A 17822-nucleotide genomic window follows, 5' to 3' on the forward strand; every position below is an offset into this window, starting at 1 on the left:
ACGCCGTCGTGCTGCTGGATCTCCATCAACCTCTCCCTCCTCCTTGCTGGATCAAGGCATGGGAGACGTCTCCGTTCCATACGTGTTTTGAACGCGGAGGTGCCGTCCGTTCGGCGCTAGGATCATCGGTGATTTGAATCACGACGAGTGCGACTCCATCAACCCCGTTCTCTTGAACGCTTCCGCGCGCGATCTACAAGGGTATGTAGATCCACTCCTCCCTCGTTGCTAGATGACTTCATAGATTGATCTTGGTGACACGTAGGAAAATTTTGAATTATTGCTACGTTCCCCAACAGGCAGCAGCCTAAACCTAATATATCAGGATACAATCCGCGGGATGGGGTTAGACCCAACACAAATTCGCCATAGCAATACTACTTTTAAAGGAGTAACGCCAGGCCCAGGGGCCTATTGTACGGGCTCCCTCCTACTACAAGTTATATTCGGCTCCCCGATAATTCCGTCGCGAGCATTTAACCTTCCAGATCGCTCTGTTTCAAAGTGCTACACCCGTCCAGGATACGGCACAACGGAGACACAGGCGCAGACGTGCAGCAGGGACCCACTCCAAGGATTCTTTTTAGATTAAGACCCTGCGTAAACCTTTTTTTACTATCTCTTGTTGATACATATCCACCGCCGAGAAGGATGCTGACGTCTTGGCATGTGGCCACGCCAGAACAATGCACGTACCTGGACACAAGGGGCTTCTTACAAAGGCCATTATTTAGGCCCGGTTTATACCACAAAGACCGAATACCTTAGGGAGTGTTCGGTGTTGCGAGTTTGGCCCTATATGCATTAGCTCCGAATCATTATCTTTGGTCAAATGTTGGGTTCGCCCGGCTCCTGTGTTTTGGTGCCTTACGTTCCACTTTACCGGCTAAGGTAGCACCAGGAGAACTATTGCGATTGTGCCCTGGTTCATCCGGACAAGCACCTCAGTAGAGAAAGCCGAAAACTGACTGTCATGATATAGCGTGAGACTGGTCAACCACTCGATGACCTGTGGGAATGTTAGAATTCCTCCGCCTTAACGAAGGGCCGTTTTCCGGCCAGGCATGTACGCACCCCGGAATTGGGAGAGTGCGGAGCCACCAGGGGCTATCTAGTAGCCCCACTGTCAAACTCCTATGGCTAAGTGAAAGTGCTAAAGCATTATAGTCCGGTTGCCTCGCTCGCTCCGCTATCACCTCCTTAATAGGACCAAGACGTTGGGTTAAGTGTGAACGCGTGTTTTTGCGAGAACCTCCGCATTATATGCGTGGGGGTTGAAGCCGACGACTTCAATCTTTCAGGTTATACACATGTATACATAAACGGCCGTCCAGGAGGCATCATATTACTTACAGGCAAAAGTATAAAAATAGCCTTATAAAAATTTATACAAGCATTTCGCTTACAATGAGATTACATATCACTCAAACATAATATTTTTTGAGCACTGGGTCTCTATTAAACGAGCACCCTCAAGAACTTCTTCAAAGTAGTGCTCAGCAGCCATTTGACCTATGGCCGAATCCCGTGCTGCAACAGTGGTAGCATCCATCTCCGCCCAGTATGCTTTAACACGGGCAAAGGCCATCCGTGAGCCCTCTATGCACGCCGACCTCTTCATCGCATTAATGCGCGGCACCACGTCAAGGAGCTGCTGCACCAAGCTGAAATAGCTGCTCAGTTTTGGCCTTTCCGGCCATATCTGATCCACAACAGACCTCATGGCGAGTCCGGACAACCTATTCAGTTCGGCCCATTCGGCTAATTGGTCAGTCAATGAAAGCGGACTCTCGGGAGAATGGAATTGTCTCCAAAACAGCTAGTCTACTTCACGGTCCGTCTGACCCTGGAAGTACTTGGCCGCATCGGCAGCACTCGCCGCCAAATCCATATACACATCCTCCGAACTCCATAGCCGATCCAGAGGGGCATACCGTGGATCTCCGAACTTCCTCCGCAACATAAAGGACTTCCCAGCTACAATATCCCCGGCTTCCCACAACTCCTCCTTCTTTGCCCTCATAGCAGAGCGGAGGTCTTTTCTCGTCGCAACAGCCTTCTCAAGGTCCGATACCTTCGCTTGGTTTTCCTTTTCAAGAACCCGGCAACGGTCGGCGGCGGCTTTTAATTCTATGGCCATCTTGGCCATCTTGTCTCGTCTCTCTCCATGCGCAGCCTTCTCGGCTTGCAACTCTTCGGCCGCCTTCAAAGCAGCCGCATTACCCAACCTCGCTTATTCCTTGGCTCGGGCAAGTTCTGCCCGCAAGGCTTCAACAGTGGAAGCTCCATCTGCAGTCACAACATATTAAAGATACTAGCATCATGCTGCTCTTCCTATGTGGCGTTTACCAGATAATGACACTTACCCTGTGCCTCTTCAAGCCTTTTGTTAACAAGCTCGATGTCGGTGTCTGCCGCATCCAACTGCCGTTCTAAATGGGAAACTTGCTAGTCCGGCTAGCCACCGGAGCTTCTATCACCTGCACATAGAGGCAGTATGGTTATTACCTGGGAATATGATCCTCTGTTCGTCGTCGTTTCCAATGACAACCAGAGTCTCAGGGGCTACTATCTACACAGGGCACACCTAGCATGTGCAGGACTATCATACATTCTTTTACGTACCTCAAAGCCTGTCAGTAGACTCATAAAAGCTTCATGCAATCCGCTTTTGGCAGACGAGATTCTCTCCATCACCGTATTCATCAGCACACGGTGTTCATCTGAGATGGCCGCTCGCCCCACCAACTCCCTCAGAACATCCGATCGCACACTAGACTGTGCCGGACTCTTTTGTCTGCTCTCTTCGGGAGCCGGACACTGGGGGCTTTGGGGGTCAATGGGATTATCTTCTGGCCTCACCGGACTCGGAGAGGCCCTCCGCGATGACACTTCAGGGTCGCTCGCTTCCGGAGCGGAGGAGTCTGGAGGAGGCGTTTCGCTCTCTATCATCTCTGGAAGAAGATCCCCCGAAGACGAGCTCATTTGAGAGGGGCTAAGGCCCGAACTGCAAAGATATATGCGGGGGTTATTTTCTCAGAATAAAAAGATGGCATATCTGTACTATTAAAGTATTTCGGGTCACTTACGACTCGCGGGAGAATTGACCCCCCCGTGGACTTTGTGCGGCAACAGCGCCCCCCAAGGTAGGACCCTCTATGGGAGACTTCTTCTCCCGTTTGGAAGCTTCGGCTTCTGAATCCCCGGGCGCAGTCCTTTTCCTCTTCTGGTCGTCTTCCTTCATGGAGACGCTCACTCCCTCGGTTAGAATGGGCAGCGTTGGGGGCCCGCGTCCGCCCGTATTATCCTCAACAGTATCTTCCTTCAAGGGCTCCGGGCAAGGTGCGGTCTGGAGCATCTTTTCCAATACCGGATTTTCCAAGCCCTCAGGGAGGGGGGCCGAACACCGAATCAACTTCGCCTTTGTTAGCCAGTCCTGGTCAAAAAGCGAACTCTCAGAAATAACTTCATAACAAAGGAGAGATAGTATGTTCGGCCGGAAGATGCCTTACCTGTTCGGCGGCGCGGTTACTACTTAGGCCCACGTCCTCGGTGATTTCTGGACACTCCACCTGAGGTCCGAAGAATGACTTGTACATCTCCTCGTGTGTCAGGCCAAGAAAATTTTGAATGACACGCGGTCCCTCGGGATTGAACTCCCACAGGCGAAGAGGCCGGCGTTTGCAAGGCTGGACTTGACGAACCAGCATAACTTGTATTACCGCAACCAAACTGAAATCTCCATTGAAGAGATCTCGAATGCGGCTTTGCAGTATAGGCACGTCCTTGGCTGGACCCCAGCTCAGACCTCTGCTGATCCATGACATCAGTTGTGAAGGAGGGCCCGAGCAGAAAACAGGGGAGGCCGCCCACTTGGCACTTCTAGGAGTCGTGATGTAGAACCACTCATGTTGCCACAATTCAGACACCTCTGGGATGGAACCTTTGGGCCACGGAGCTCCCGTCATCTTGCGTATTGAGGCACCTCCACACGCTGCATGTTGCCCCTCAATCATCTTCGGCTTTACTTCAAAGGTCTTGAGCCATAGGACAAAGTGAGGGGTAACCCAGAGGAAGGCCTCGCACACGACAATAAATGTCGTGATATGAAGAAAGGAGTCCAGAGCTAGATCATGGAATTCTAGCCCGTAATAAAACATCAAACCCCTGACGAAAGGATCCAGAGCAAGGCCTAGACCTCGGAGGAAGTGGGAGACGAACACGACGTTCTCGTTGGGCTCGGGGGTGGGGGCGGCCTGCCCTCGGGGAGGCAGCCGATGCAAAATCTCGGCGGTCAGATATCTGGCCTCCCTCAACTTTTTGATGTCTTCTTCCGTGACGGAGGAAGGCACCCATCGGCCTTGAAGGCTAGATCCGGACATGACTGAAGGTTCGAAGCACCTGACCTGAACTTTGGGCGTTTGAGCTTGAGGTGGGGGAAGGATTTGATTGAGCACGGGAGGGAAAAAATAAAGGCCTTGTCCCTTTATAAAGAGGGTGAATATCAAGCGTACTCTCCGTGTCCGTTTGGACTTGCCTGTAATCTAGGAGTCCTAGAAGTGGTTGGGTTACCCACGCCCGTATTGATGGGAATCCCGGAATAAGGGGACATGATCTCTGCTTTAACAAGACGTGCCAAGGAAACCGCCTCGCATGACGCACTGAGGTGGGATAATGAAACGACTCGGATAAAGGCTTGGCCGTGGTGTGTCACACTACGGAATACGTCAGCAAATTGGATTTGTGTAAATATTATTCTCTCTATGGCAATATGTGGAAACTTATTTTGCAGAGCTGGACACTATCTTTGTGTTCAAAATCTTCTATGAAGTACTTGGAGGAGGAACCCGCCTTGCAATGCCGAAGACAATCTGCGCGCTGGACTCGTCGTCATTGAAGCCTGGTTCAGGGGCTACTGAGGGAGTCCTGGATTAGGGGGTGTTCGGATAGCCGTACTATACCTTCATCCAGACTCCTGGACTATGAAGATACAAGATTGAAGACTTCGTCCCGTGTCCGGAAGGGACTTTCCTTGGCGTGGAAGGCAAGCTTGGCGATACGGATATGTAGATCTCCTACCATTGTAACCGACTTTGTGTAACCCTAACCCTCTCCGGTGTCTATATAAACCAGAGGGTTTTAGGCCGTAGAACAACATTAACAACAACAATCATACCATAGGCTAGCCTCTAGGGTTTAGCCTCTCCGATCTCGTGGTAGATCTACTCTTGTACTACCCATATCATCAATATTAATCAAGCAGGACGTAGGGTTTTACCTCCATCGAGAGGGCCCGAACCTGGGTAAAACTTCGTGTCCCTTGCCTACTGTTACCATCCGGCCTAGACGCACAGTTCGGGACCCCCTACCCGAGATCCGCCGATTTTGACACCGACAGCGGCGTTCTCGCTAACAACTTTCCGACCCGCAAGGCGACGAGCGAGTATGCTTTGTTCCCTTCCTTCTCCGGGTTTAGGCTTCCCTATCCACTCCTTCCTCAAGGTCCTTCTAAAATTCTACGGGATCCAACTCCACCACCTTACGCCCAACATGATCCTTCACATAGTCGACTACATTAATTTATGTGAGGCCTTCCTCGGTTGTGAGGCCCACTTTGACTTGTGGTGCACATATTTCTTCCTTGTCCTGTGCATCCGGGGCAACAATCTTTTTGAGGTTGGAGGGGTCGAGGTGTGCAGAATTGCCGGAATTGGATACCTTGCTAGCACCCCCAAGGAGGACAGCAAGACATGGCAAAGTGAATGGTTCTATATCTTCGATGTGCCATCCGAAGACCCTCTTCGGCAAGGACTTCCCCCTTCTCTCTTGTTCCTACAAAGAAGCGATGTAACTGGCGTCTGAGGACTCAGTCCCGAGATGGGGGTTCCGAGGTAGCCAGGCTGGCTGCTCAAGTAGCCCGCCTCATCCATCACAAGCTTACCATCATCAATGTGATGGCGCTAGGTATAGCCCGAGGTGTCCAACCTCTTTATCAACACATCCACCCCTTGTGGAAATACAATGGAACCAATGACACGACCTCGGCCACCAGGAAAGGGTTCACGAATCGTCAAGCGATTGGGGCCACGCCGGAGGCCATATTTAAGGGCGAGAGGGTCGACCTTATCAAGGAGCCGATGTTTGATAGCTTTTATTAACATAAGCCCATCGAAGCAGTGAGTTATTTATCAGAATCTCATTTCTTGAGCTGAGTATTTATCTTCCTAGTCCGCTTTTAACATTTATGAACAGAACTAGAAATGGTGGATCGAGACGGTGAGCTCTCCTGCTCCTCAAACGGAGCTCCATGTTCGAGATTCCTCATGTAATCGAGTCCATTTGTTAGGGATTGATCCCTAGTATCCACTATGTTCTGAGATTGATGTTGCTATGATTTTGCTGTGCTTAATGCTTGTCACTAGGCCCCGTGTGCCATGATTTCAGATCTGAAGCTATTATGTTTTCATGAATATGTTTGAGTTCTTGATCCTATCACTAGTAGAAAAAGGACCTAATGTGAGACACATTAGTGCCGGTTTGATTTTAGCCCGGTACTAATGGTACCATTAGTGCCAGTTCGAACGGCTATGCATTAATGCCGGTTCGTGTTGAACCTTTAGTACCGGTTCATGCCATGAACCGGTACTAAAGGGGTGATGGCAGGCTGGCGTCAGGCCGGGGCCCCACGATCACCTTTAGTACCGGTTCGTCTCACAAACCGGTACTAAAGGGCTAACCTTTAGTACCGATTGGTGCCACGAACCGGTACTAAAGGGGTCTGACCTATAGTACCAGTTTGTGACACAAACCGGCACTATAGGGCAATTTTCAAACTCTACCCCCCCCCCGTGTGTCGCCATTTTAGTTCTGAAAAAATCAAAAGAAAATGATAAAAACTTCAAAAAATAAAATCCTTCGGGAGGTAGTTATATTACTACATCTACTAGTTAGGAAAATTTGAAAACTTAAATTTGGACATGTTTTGCAAAAAGTGTAGGGAAAATGTAAAATGGCTATAACTTTTGCATACGATGTCAGAAAAAAACGTATAATATATCAAAAAATTCAGCACGAAAATACGCATCCGATGGAGATCGCCTACGACCTGTTTGCAATTTTTTAGAATCTTCAAATTCCAAAACGAAAAAAAGATATGGTCAAATTTTAGTTTTTTTAAAAAAAATTGGTTAAATCTGGTCAAACTACTTATTCAAGAAGTATTAATGTTACTACATAATTATTCAAGAATATTAGTGTTACTAAATAATTATTTCAATTTTTTAAATTTTGGTCAAATCTGGTCAAACTATGGTCAAACTGTGGTCAAACTATGGTCAAACTTATTCAAGAAATATTAGTGTTACTAAATAATTACTGTTTTTTAGAATAATATTTTCAAACTCAAACGGTGAAACGTGTGACCCAATGCTCAAGCTAAACTGCTGAGGGTTAATAGGATTGACAGCTTACATTTGTCAGGAAAACAACAAGTGCAGACTTGGAATGTAGGGGGAATAGAATTCCGAAGTTAAGCGTGCTCAGGCTGGGGGAGTGAGAGGATGGGTGATCGGCCGGGAAGTCAGGCGATTTGGAATGAGTGATCCACACTTGAGCAGTTAAGAGAGGCGATTAGGGACTAAATCATCAAATAATTCAGAAAAAATAAAAATCGAAAAAAAATCAAATTTTTTTCCAAAATTTTCAAAAAAAACCTTTAGCGGTACTAAAGGCCCCCCATACCAGGGCGCGAGCTCACGCCACGTGGTGGCACTTTAGTGCCGGTTCGTGCCGAACCGGTACTAAAGGGGGGGGGGGCTTTAGTGCTCACCCTTTAGTGCCGGTTATGGAACTGGCACTAAAGGCCCTTAAGAACCGGCGCTAAAGCTCCGTTTTCTACTAGTGTATATTGCAAGTGGTATGCACCTATTATTGTTTTGGACCATAGACCCCAAGGTAACAATAATTGGGATACTCTTCGGGAATGATTGTAATTTGAAGAGTTCATGTATTCAGTATGTGTTAATGCTTTGTTTCGGTTCTCTATTAAAAGGAGCGCCTTAATTACCCTTAGTTTCCATTAGGACCCTGCTGCCACGGGAGAGTAGGACAAAAGATGACATCCAAGTTCTTACCGCAAGCATGTATGACTATATAAAGAATACATGCCTACATATGATTTATGAATTGGAGCTATTGTGTATCGCTCTAGGTTGTGACTGTTACATTATGAAATTCATCCAAATATCCATCACTACTCCATGCCTACACTTTTCATAATATCATCTTTGCTTGAACTACTATTGATGTTGATGTTCCATTTGTACAACACTACTACTATTACCATTACTACTATTACCACGGCTATCCAAACTATCATACTATTGTACTATTAATACTTTATTGCAAGGAAGTAACTTCTCAGGTGTGGTTGAATTTACAACTCAATTGCTAAGGTGTAACACCCCAGATGTAACTTTCCCAATTTGTACTCCAACTCTTGCCGTTTCCGGCGTTAAGTTAATTTATTTTCTCGGGTTCGGGTTTTTGTCTCCGTGTGCTGTTGTCGTGTCATGCATCTCATATCATGTCATCATGTGCATTGCATTTGCATACGTGTTCATCTCATGCATTCGAGCTTTTTCCCCGTTGTCCGTTTCGCATTCCGGCGCTTCGTTCTCCTCCGGTGGTCATTTCTACCTTTCTTTCGTGTGTGGGGATTAAACATTTCCAGATTGGACCGAGACTTGCCAAGCGGCCTTGGTTTACTACCGGTAGACCGCCTGTCAAGTTTCGTACCATTTGGACTTCGTTTGATACTCCAACGGTTAACCGAGGGACCGAAAAGGCCTCGTGTGTGTTGAAGCCCAACACCCCTCCAATTTGGCCCAAAACCCTCCTAAAACCTCTCCATCATCTAGAGCGTTCGATCACGATCGCGTGGCCGCAAACCACACCTCATTTGGACTCTTCTAGCTCCCTCTATGCCTATATATACACCCCCTCCCGAAAATCCGGATCTCTCCCTCGTCCCTAACCCTAAATCTCAGATCCACCGCCGCCGGACACGTCCGACGGCGCCAGACACGTCCGATCCTCCCTCGCGCCCACTCCCGTGCCGCCACGTGGCATCTTCGCCGCCGCCGCGGCCCGGCGAGCCCGCAGCGGGCCTGCCCGGCCCATCGTCTCCGCCGTCGATTCGTCCGCCTCCCCGCCGCCCGCGCTGCTCCCGCCGCCACCGCGCGCCATCGCTGCCGCCACCACGCGCCCTCGCCGGCCAGCGTGCCGCCCCGACGCCGGCGAACGCCGCCTCTCCTCCCGGGCCGCCGCGCCGCCCCGACGCCCCCGCGGCGCCGCTCGCCGTCCCGGCCGCCGCCACCGCGCCACCTCGCCGCCCTCCGCCGTCCTCCCCCGACGACCCCGGCCGCCGTCGCCTCGTCAGTGAACAGTACCTCGCCAGCCGTCCTCGGTTTGCGTGCCGTGAACAGCAAACCCTAGATCTCGGAGGTTGTTTTTCTTCTAAGTCGCGAAAATTCCAGATCCAAGTGCCTATGTTCATAGCTCCGTAACTTTGCATCCGTAGCTCCGATTCATCCATATAGCATATCAACATGTTCATCTCTGAGAGTACATCATTTCATTCCATGGCATCATTTTCATTTGAGTTCATCTTAATGCCCGAAATGCTGTTAGAAGAGGGCTACTTGAGATAATTGTCAGATCTGCTGCTCCGTTTAGGTTTTTGTCATTTTTGCCATGATTATTGTGTGCATGCTATGCCCACGAGTTCTACATATGTTTTGTTAAGGGTTTTTTCATCTTTCCAGAGGTGCATCCCATGTATTTTTGTGATGTGTGTGGTGACTAGTGCAAGCTTGCAAAGTGAGGCACTCGGTAATTCTGTTTTCAGGGACTTAGCAATTCCACTAAGTCCTTGATCTGTTTATCTCATGTTGCCATATGTTCATGTTGTTTCCTAGTGATCCGTGCCTATTTTGAGGATGATTAGTAAGGATGTTTTGTTAATCTTGTAGTGCTCTATCCATCCATGTCTTTGTTTGCAATTATGGAGCACCCTAGCTTGAGTCAATCGAGCTCTACTTTTGCTACTTTGTGAATCTGGGCAGATTGTCAACTTGTTTGCAATTTTGCCGGTGATGTTGTAGTTGATCCGTTCATGCTATGCTATTGTTCTTGACATGTCTAGCTTGCATTTTGTGCCTTCTTGATAGATGTATTCTTAGTTTTTCATGACTTGCACCGTAGTGAGTGCATCGAGCTCGTAAACATGCCTACTTGAGATATATTTCAGCATGTGTCAGTTTTCACTAAGTCTGAAAACTGATTATGTTTTTGCGATGTTCACGTGCTTGTTAGTATATTTTCTGATCCCTTTTGGCTCAAGGTAACTAAGGGAATTTTGTTAAGATCTTTGAGTAGCTCCATGCCATGCTTTACTTTGCCATGTTCAGTTCCTGTAGCATGTAGTTTTGTTGCTCCGAAGAGTGCTACCTGATCTGAAATTCCAGACAAGTGTTAATTTCACTAAGTCTGAGATCTGTTTGCCATATGCATTTTTTCCATGCTTGTTTGAACCTGTTAATGGATGAATTGGCCGTAGCTCAGTGCTAGACTTTTGTTAAGCATCTTTATGCATCCATGCCATGTATTTTGTCATCTTGTTTGGGTGCTGTAGCATATTCATCTCATTGCATTTAGATGGCTACTTGCTGTTAATCGCAGACCGGTGTCATTTTTGAATCGCTTGCCATTTCCAAACCGTAACTCCGATTCTGGTGTTCTTTATATCGTTTTCAAGAGATTTCATCTCATCTTTCTAGTGGCACGCTTGTATTTCCAAGTTGAGGCCAGGTTCTTGCATTTCCTGTCATATCTTGCATTTTGCATCCCGCATCGCATCCCGCATAGCATATCATCATTGCATCATATTGTTTGAGTCTTGCACGTGGTTGATTGTGTCCTTGTTGCTTGTTTGTCTTGTTTGGGTAGACCCGGGAGACGAGTTCGCTAACGAGGAGCCCGTTGAGTTTGCTTTCGAGGATCCACTCAACTCTGACAACTATGCAGGCAATATGGTCATACCCTCAAAATCACTACTATCTTTGCTATGCTAGTTTGCTCGCTCTTTGTTATGCCAATGCTACGATGCCTACCACTTGCTTTCAAGCCTCCCACATTGCCATGTCAAACCTCTAACCCACCTTGTCCTAGCAAACCGTTGATTGGCTATGTTACCGCTTTGCTCAGCCCCTCTTATAGAGTTGCTAGTTGCAGGTGAAGATTGGAGGCCGTTCCTTGTTGGAACATTTATTTACTGGTTGGGATATCATTATATTATCTTGTTATCTTAATGCATCTATATACTTGGTAAAGGGTGGAAGGCTCGGCCTCTCGCCTAGTGTTTTGTTCCACTCTTGCCGCCCTAGTTTCCGTCATATCGGTGTTATGTTCCTGGATTTTGCGTTCCTTACGCGGTTGGGTTATAATGGGAACCCCTTGATAGTTCGCCTTTATTAAAGCTTTTCCAGCAATGCCCAACCTTGGGTTTACTATTTGCCACCTAGCCTCTTTTCCCCTTGGGTTTCCGGAGCCCGAGGGTCATCTTATTTAAACCCCCCCGGGCCAGTGCTCCTCTGAGTGTTGGTCCGAACTGAGCTGCTTGCGGGGCCACCTCGGGGAAACTTGAGGGTTGGTTTTACTCGTAGCTAGTCTCATCTGAGTGTGCCCTGAGAAAGAGATATGTGCAGCTCCTATCGGGATTTGTCGGCACATTCGGGCGGTGTTGCTGGTCTTGTTTTAACCTGTCGAAGTGTCTTGAGTTACCGAGATACCGAGTCTGATCGGAACGTCTTGGGAGGAGGTCTATTCCTTCGTTGACCATGAGAGCTTGTCATGGGCTAAGTTGGGACTCCCCTGTAGGGATTTGAACTTTCGAAAGCCGTGCCCGCGGTTATGAGCAGATGGGAATTTGTTAATGTCCGGTTGTAGATAACTTGAACCTTAACTTAATTAAAATGAATCAACTGAGTGTGTTACCGTGATGGCCTCTTCTCGGCGGAGTCCGAGAAGTGGACACGGTGTTGGAGTAATGTTTGCGCAGGTTGTTCTCTAGATTCTCGCTCGCGCTTTGCCTCCTCTTCTCGCCCTCTTTTGCGAAAAAGTTAGCCACCATATATGCTAGTTGCTTGCTGCAGCTCCACATATTTTACCTTGCCTTACCTATAAGCTTAAATAGTCTTGATCGCGAGGGTGCGAGATTGCCGAGTCCCTGTGGCTCACAGATTACCATTACACCAGATGCAGGGCTTGATGATTCCGCTCCAGGAGACGCGTTTGAGCTCAAGTGGGAGTTCGACGAAGACTCTCAACGTTACTATGTTTCCTTTCCTGATGATCAGTAGTGGTGCCTAGTTGGGGGTGATTGGGACCGTGTCGCTTGTTGGGTTCTCTTTTATTTCGGCGCCGTAGTCGGGCCATGAGTGTTTGGTTGATGTAATGTTAATTATGTACTTGATTGACGTGGCGAGTGTAAGCCAACTATGTTATCTCCCCTTTTATTATTTATATTACATGGGATATTGTGAAGATTGCCTAACTTGCGACATATGCCTTCAATGTGATTATGCCTCTAAGTCGTGCCTCGACACGTGGGAGATATAGTCGCATCGAGGGTGTTATATAAGGCTTATAAATATTTTTGGATCCCCTTGTGTCTAATTAATAAATTTGGGTGAAATACTACCCTCGAAGACTGTCGCGGTCCTCTATATACTTGTGGGTCATCAAGACTATTTTCTAGCGTCGTTGCCGAGGAGCATAGCTCTATTTATTAAGTTCACTTGGGAGTTAAAGATCTCCTACAATTTATATTCGCTATGAAGAATCTAAGAGACTCTAAGACCAAGATCATGCCCTCTAAGATGACGGGAGGTAAGGAACTGCCAACTCGGTCTTCACTTGATTCACCTACTATTTTAAGTCAACTTGTGATCAACACCAGAACCTGCTATTCAATATCATATATCACAAGTAATTGATAATACTTCTGCTATTGGTGATACTCATGATGATGCTTCTACTTTTCTTGGTAAAACTATGCCACTTGGTGAATTACTTGATGCTCATATTGCTAAAGCAAAAGAATTTTACTAAAAACTATGAATCACCTGCTACACCTAGTACTCATGTTAGAAGTAAAGTATTAGAAGATATGCCTGAAGGTTACACTTTTCCTTAGGAATTTTGTTGGGGATATGACTATTAGATATGACCCGCCCAGGAGGGGCTGGGTCACGCCGCTGGCGGCTTAAAGATGAAGAAGACCGACGAGGCCCAAGAAGATATGAGGATGGCAGTTTATGAAGCAGGCTTATTGAAGGCCCCAAACCCGGAGGCGACTTGAGGCCTAAAGGAATGAGCCGCTATATGTTTAACTTGTAATGAAAGGCAAGCTTAGTAGAAACCGAGCCGGTCACGTTTCTGTGAGCCGAGCGGACTCTGTAAACTGCCGGGCTTCAACCTGTATATAAAGGGGTGACCTGGTGGCGGGTTAACTCAAGAAACAATCAATCGAGAACTAGGTCAAGTGTATTCACTCCCTGGTAATCGAAACCCAAGCAATACAACCTAAAGTAGGAGTAGGCTTTTACCTCGTTGAGAGGGACCGAACCTGGGTAAACTCTCTGTGTCCTTTGTCCCGTTAAACCCCTTTCCTAGCTGCGATGGCTCCACACCTAAATCCTTTTGCTAGGGCATCTGATGTGTTAAATCCACGATAGTTGGCGCCCATCGCAGGGCCAGCGCACGGTGGTTTCGAGTTCTTGAAGGGTAACTTCCCAGGGATTGAGGGATACGCCATCAGCCGGATGACTAAAAGCCGCCATGGCAAGCTCTACATCGACTACGCTGGCTGGAGCCCCGAGGCCGGCTCAATCGAGTACGGGTGCCGGGTCCCCTTCGGCGGAATCCATGTCTTCATCGGCAAGATCGGTGAGTCGGAGCCTGAGCCGGACGTTTGCACCAACATCGTCGAGACGGCTCAGCATACACGACCCGCCAAGGTTCAAGCCGCCGTGAAGCACACTTTTGTGGGTTTTACTCACGGAGTGGATCTTGGGGAAGGATCTATGTCCGGTGGAGAGATAGACATCTATTCTGGTGATGAGTCCTCAACCAGCGAGACCAATTCCCTATATCAATTGCAAGATGGTGGGCTTGGGGGCTATTCCGATGGCAACAGTATTTCGGACCCCTATGAGTCGCCGAACAAGATTGTGATCTTCATGGCCGGCACACAACCGATGCTCGATTCGACAACTGCTGCGGCTATGACCTCCATTTCAATGACTACGGCGACGGCCAGGGCGAGCGGTTCTGCACGCCCGCCGGATCAAGTGTTATCTGAGCTCTTGGAGGCTTTGGCGACCTTATTGGCTGCAGAGGTGACGCCAGAAAATCAAGCACAACATAAGGTGGATGTTGTGAAACTATGAGATGAGGTAGCTCAAGCCAAGGAGGAGTTGAACGCTGAGAATGCTAGGATGGTGATAGAATGAGCTGCTTTGGATGCTGCAACACAACGGATTCAAGCAGAGTCGTTCCGGCTCACCTTGGACCAGAACACTTCAAACGCCGTCATGAGGAGGAGGCACCAGACCTGTCTACCCACAGAGCTTGAAGCTAGGAACCTTTTCAATACACCTGGGGCAGGAACCAGCGACCTGCCCGTGGTAAACTGGGTTGTTGAGGCATCCATGACCAGAGCGACGGTTCAACCACGTGCTGTAGACCCACCTCGTTTGAATTTGACCCCGCTGGGTCATTATTCTAACCCTCTGGACAACATGATTGCTGCAGCTACGCGATTGGCGGCTCTTCCCGTTGAGGGCAAGTCTCTAGCCGCGATGGAGATACGGAGGGCTGGAGAGCTTCTTTAGACAACGGTGGCTCAATAGGCGGCTTACTCATACAGTCATGATCAGATTCATTCAACCCCTCACCAAAGCCGAAGTTATAGCAGGCATATTGAGTCGCTAGCAGTTTCAAGCAGTGAGCGGCACCGTAACCAACCCCGTAGGCATGACCCGCCGCGTGCTGATAATAATGCTCAGGCTTTGGTGGATCAGGGCAGGGCACGTCGGGGGGCTGAATTGGCGGATCAGTTGGCGGCTCATCAGCAATCTCCGGTTTACCCATCGGTGCCTGTGGAGGCAGGGATGACCTCTAGAACCCTTGGTGTTCTAATCCTTCAGATGACTAGGAGGTGCAGTAGTAGAAAATGTGGCTTCTTTCCGCCTTTGAACAGAAATGCCCCCTAGTTCTAAGCTGGGCCCGTCCGTGAACTCGGTTTGGCGGTTCAGATAGTAGAATTCCCTGAACAACTCGATAGTGGGCTCCTGTTGAAGATATACTTCGCAGAAGACTTGGAAGTTGCGGATGTTTGGAACCGAGTTGGGCCCAATATGTTGTGGATGGAGTTTGAAGAAGTGCAACACGTCACGAAAGAATTTGGAACTAGGTGGAGTGAACCCCCGGAGCATGTGATCAGTGAAGACTACTACTTTGCCTTCTTTGGGGTCAGGGGTGGTCTCATTTCCTGGGACCCTCCAGTGAATGACGTTCTTTGCAGCTAGAACCACTTGAACATGCTCGTTCAGTGTTTTCTCGGTAACCCGGGAAGCAACCCAGTTGCATGAGGTAATAGTTTTGGTCATTTTGTTGATGAAAGCCTAAGAAGAAAGATATTGCCGGTTTAAGATTATGTTGTTAAGCCGGCTAGTGATCAAAAAATAAGTGTGTTATGCAAGGCCAGTTCGTAAGGCAGAAGAATAAGTTCTATGAAGATTAACATGGTTAAACCGGAAGACAGTGCCGGGTTATACAGATGGTGAACGTATAATGGCGGCTTAACAAGGGGACTAATGCTATATGACGGGTTTCGACTTATCGTATGAGCCGGCCACACATTTTTAGTACAACGGATCTGTATGTGATTTTTTGCTAAGTGATGGACAAATAGATTCCACAGACTGGTGCTGTGATTTTGGATCTACAATAGTTCAGAAAATAAAATAAATTCTAAACCTAAGGTGGCGGCAGCAGAAGAGCTCGTGTGCTCAGATGAGATCTTCTACAGAGGGGGTTTCTTCTGCTATCAAAAATGAATGCTAAAACTACTACTGCATAACTTTGACGTTGAGTTCACATCTAACTATGCAATATAAAGAAGCCAGAGGAAGAATGGCGAAAAACTCCGATGAACTGAGTAAGCCCTAGTGCAGATATGATATGAGTCAAATTAAGTACCTGGAGATGCTGATGAACAGCGGAGGGGCACCGCCGTTTTCTGGTCGAGATCAGGTTGATGCAGCGGCCAAGGTTGATGCAATCGACAGGGGCGGCGGAGCTTCGGAGGCATCGGTCGTCATGAGGAAGGAGAAGAAGAGGCAGAGGCAGGGATAAAAGTGAAAAGGAGGACCCCATGTCCCTATTTATAAGGAAGTGGATATATGGCATGCGTGGGAATCGAGGAGGCCAAAAAATGATTATGTGGCTATGTGGACGCACCGATTTTTGGGAGGTCCATTAAAGAAAAAGATATGTTGAAAGGTCCTGGACTTTGTGCAAAGTTAATGCGAAATGATGTCATGGCGGGTTAACACGATGCTGAGGTGTGACGTCATGGCATGTTACAATGAATGAGTACATAATTGACAATGGAAGATTTAGCTAAGTCAAGAAGTGAAGATTGATGTGAACAAGTTCAAATCAGCCTGGGGCCTAATGTTGGGGATATGACTATTAGATATGACCCACCCAGGAGGGGCCGGGTCACGCCGCTGGCGGCTTAAAGATGAAGAAGACCGACAAGGCCCAAGAAGATATGAAGATGGCGGTTTATGAATCAGGCTTATTGAAGGCCCAAAACCCGAAGGCGACTTGAGGCCTAAAGGAATGAGCCGCTATTGTTTAACTTGTAATGAAAAGCAAGCTTAGTAGAAACCGAGCCGGTCATGTCTGTGTGAGCCGGCCGGACTCTGTAAACCACCGGGCATCAACCTGTATATAAAGGGGTGACCCAGTGGCGGGTTAACTCAAGAAACAATCAATCGAGAACTAGGTCAAGCGTATTCGCTCCTTGGTAATTGAAACCCAAGCAATACAACCTAAAGCAGGAGTAGGCTTTTACCTCGTTGAGAGGGAACGAACCTGGGTAAACTCTCTGTGTCCTTTGTCCTGTTAAACCCCTTCAAGCTAACCTAGCTGCGATGGCTCCACATTTAAGTCCTTTTGCTAGGGCATCTGCCGTGTTAAATCCACGACAAATTTACTAGAGAACTTACGACTTATGATACTAGTAATGGCATACAAGATTTTATGGCTATAATGAAAGAAAAGGCCGTGAACCAAATGATGAAATATGATCCTGAGCTCGCAACTTCTCGTATTTTTGTTACTGATAAGGATCATGAATTCTCCGTTCATCTTGAACTTATTACTTTGGTAGAATCTGATCCTTTTCATGACTATGAATCTAAAATTGTTGTTGCATAGCTCACTAAATTGAATGATATTGCCACCTTGTTTGCTCAAGAGGAAAAGGTCTATTATTATTATATTCTTAAGTTGTTTCATTTTCTCATTAAAGGGTGATGCTAAAATATGGTTTAATGATCTTGCTCATGCTTGTGTGTGTAGTCCTCAGGATATGATTTATTACTTCATTGGAAAATATTTTTCTGCTCATAAGAAACAAGTTGCCTTACATGAAATATATAACTTTGTGCAATTTGAGGAAGAGCAAC

The sequence above is a fragment of the Triticum urartu genome, chromosome 1 (assembly GCF_003073215.2).
Source record: "Triticum urartu cultivar G1812 chromosome 1, Tu2.1, whole genome shotgun sequence".
NCBI lineage: Eukaryota > Viridiplantae > Streptophyta > Magnoliopsida > Poales > Poaceae > Triticum > Triticum urartu.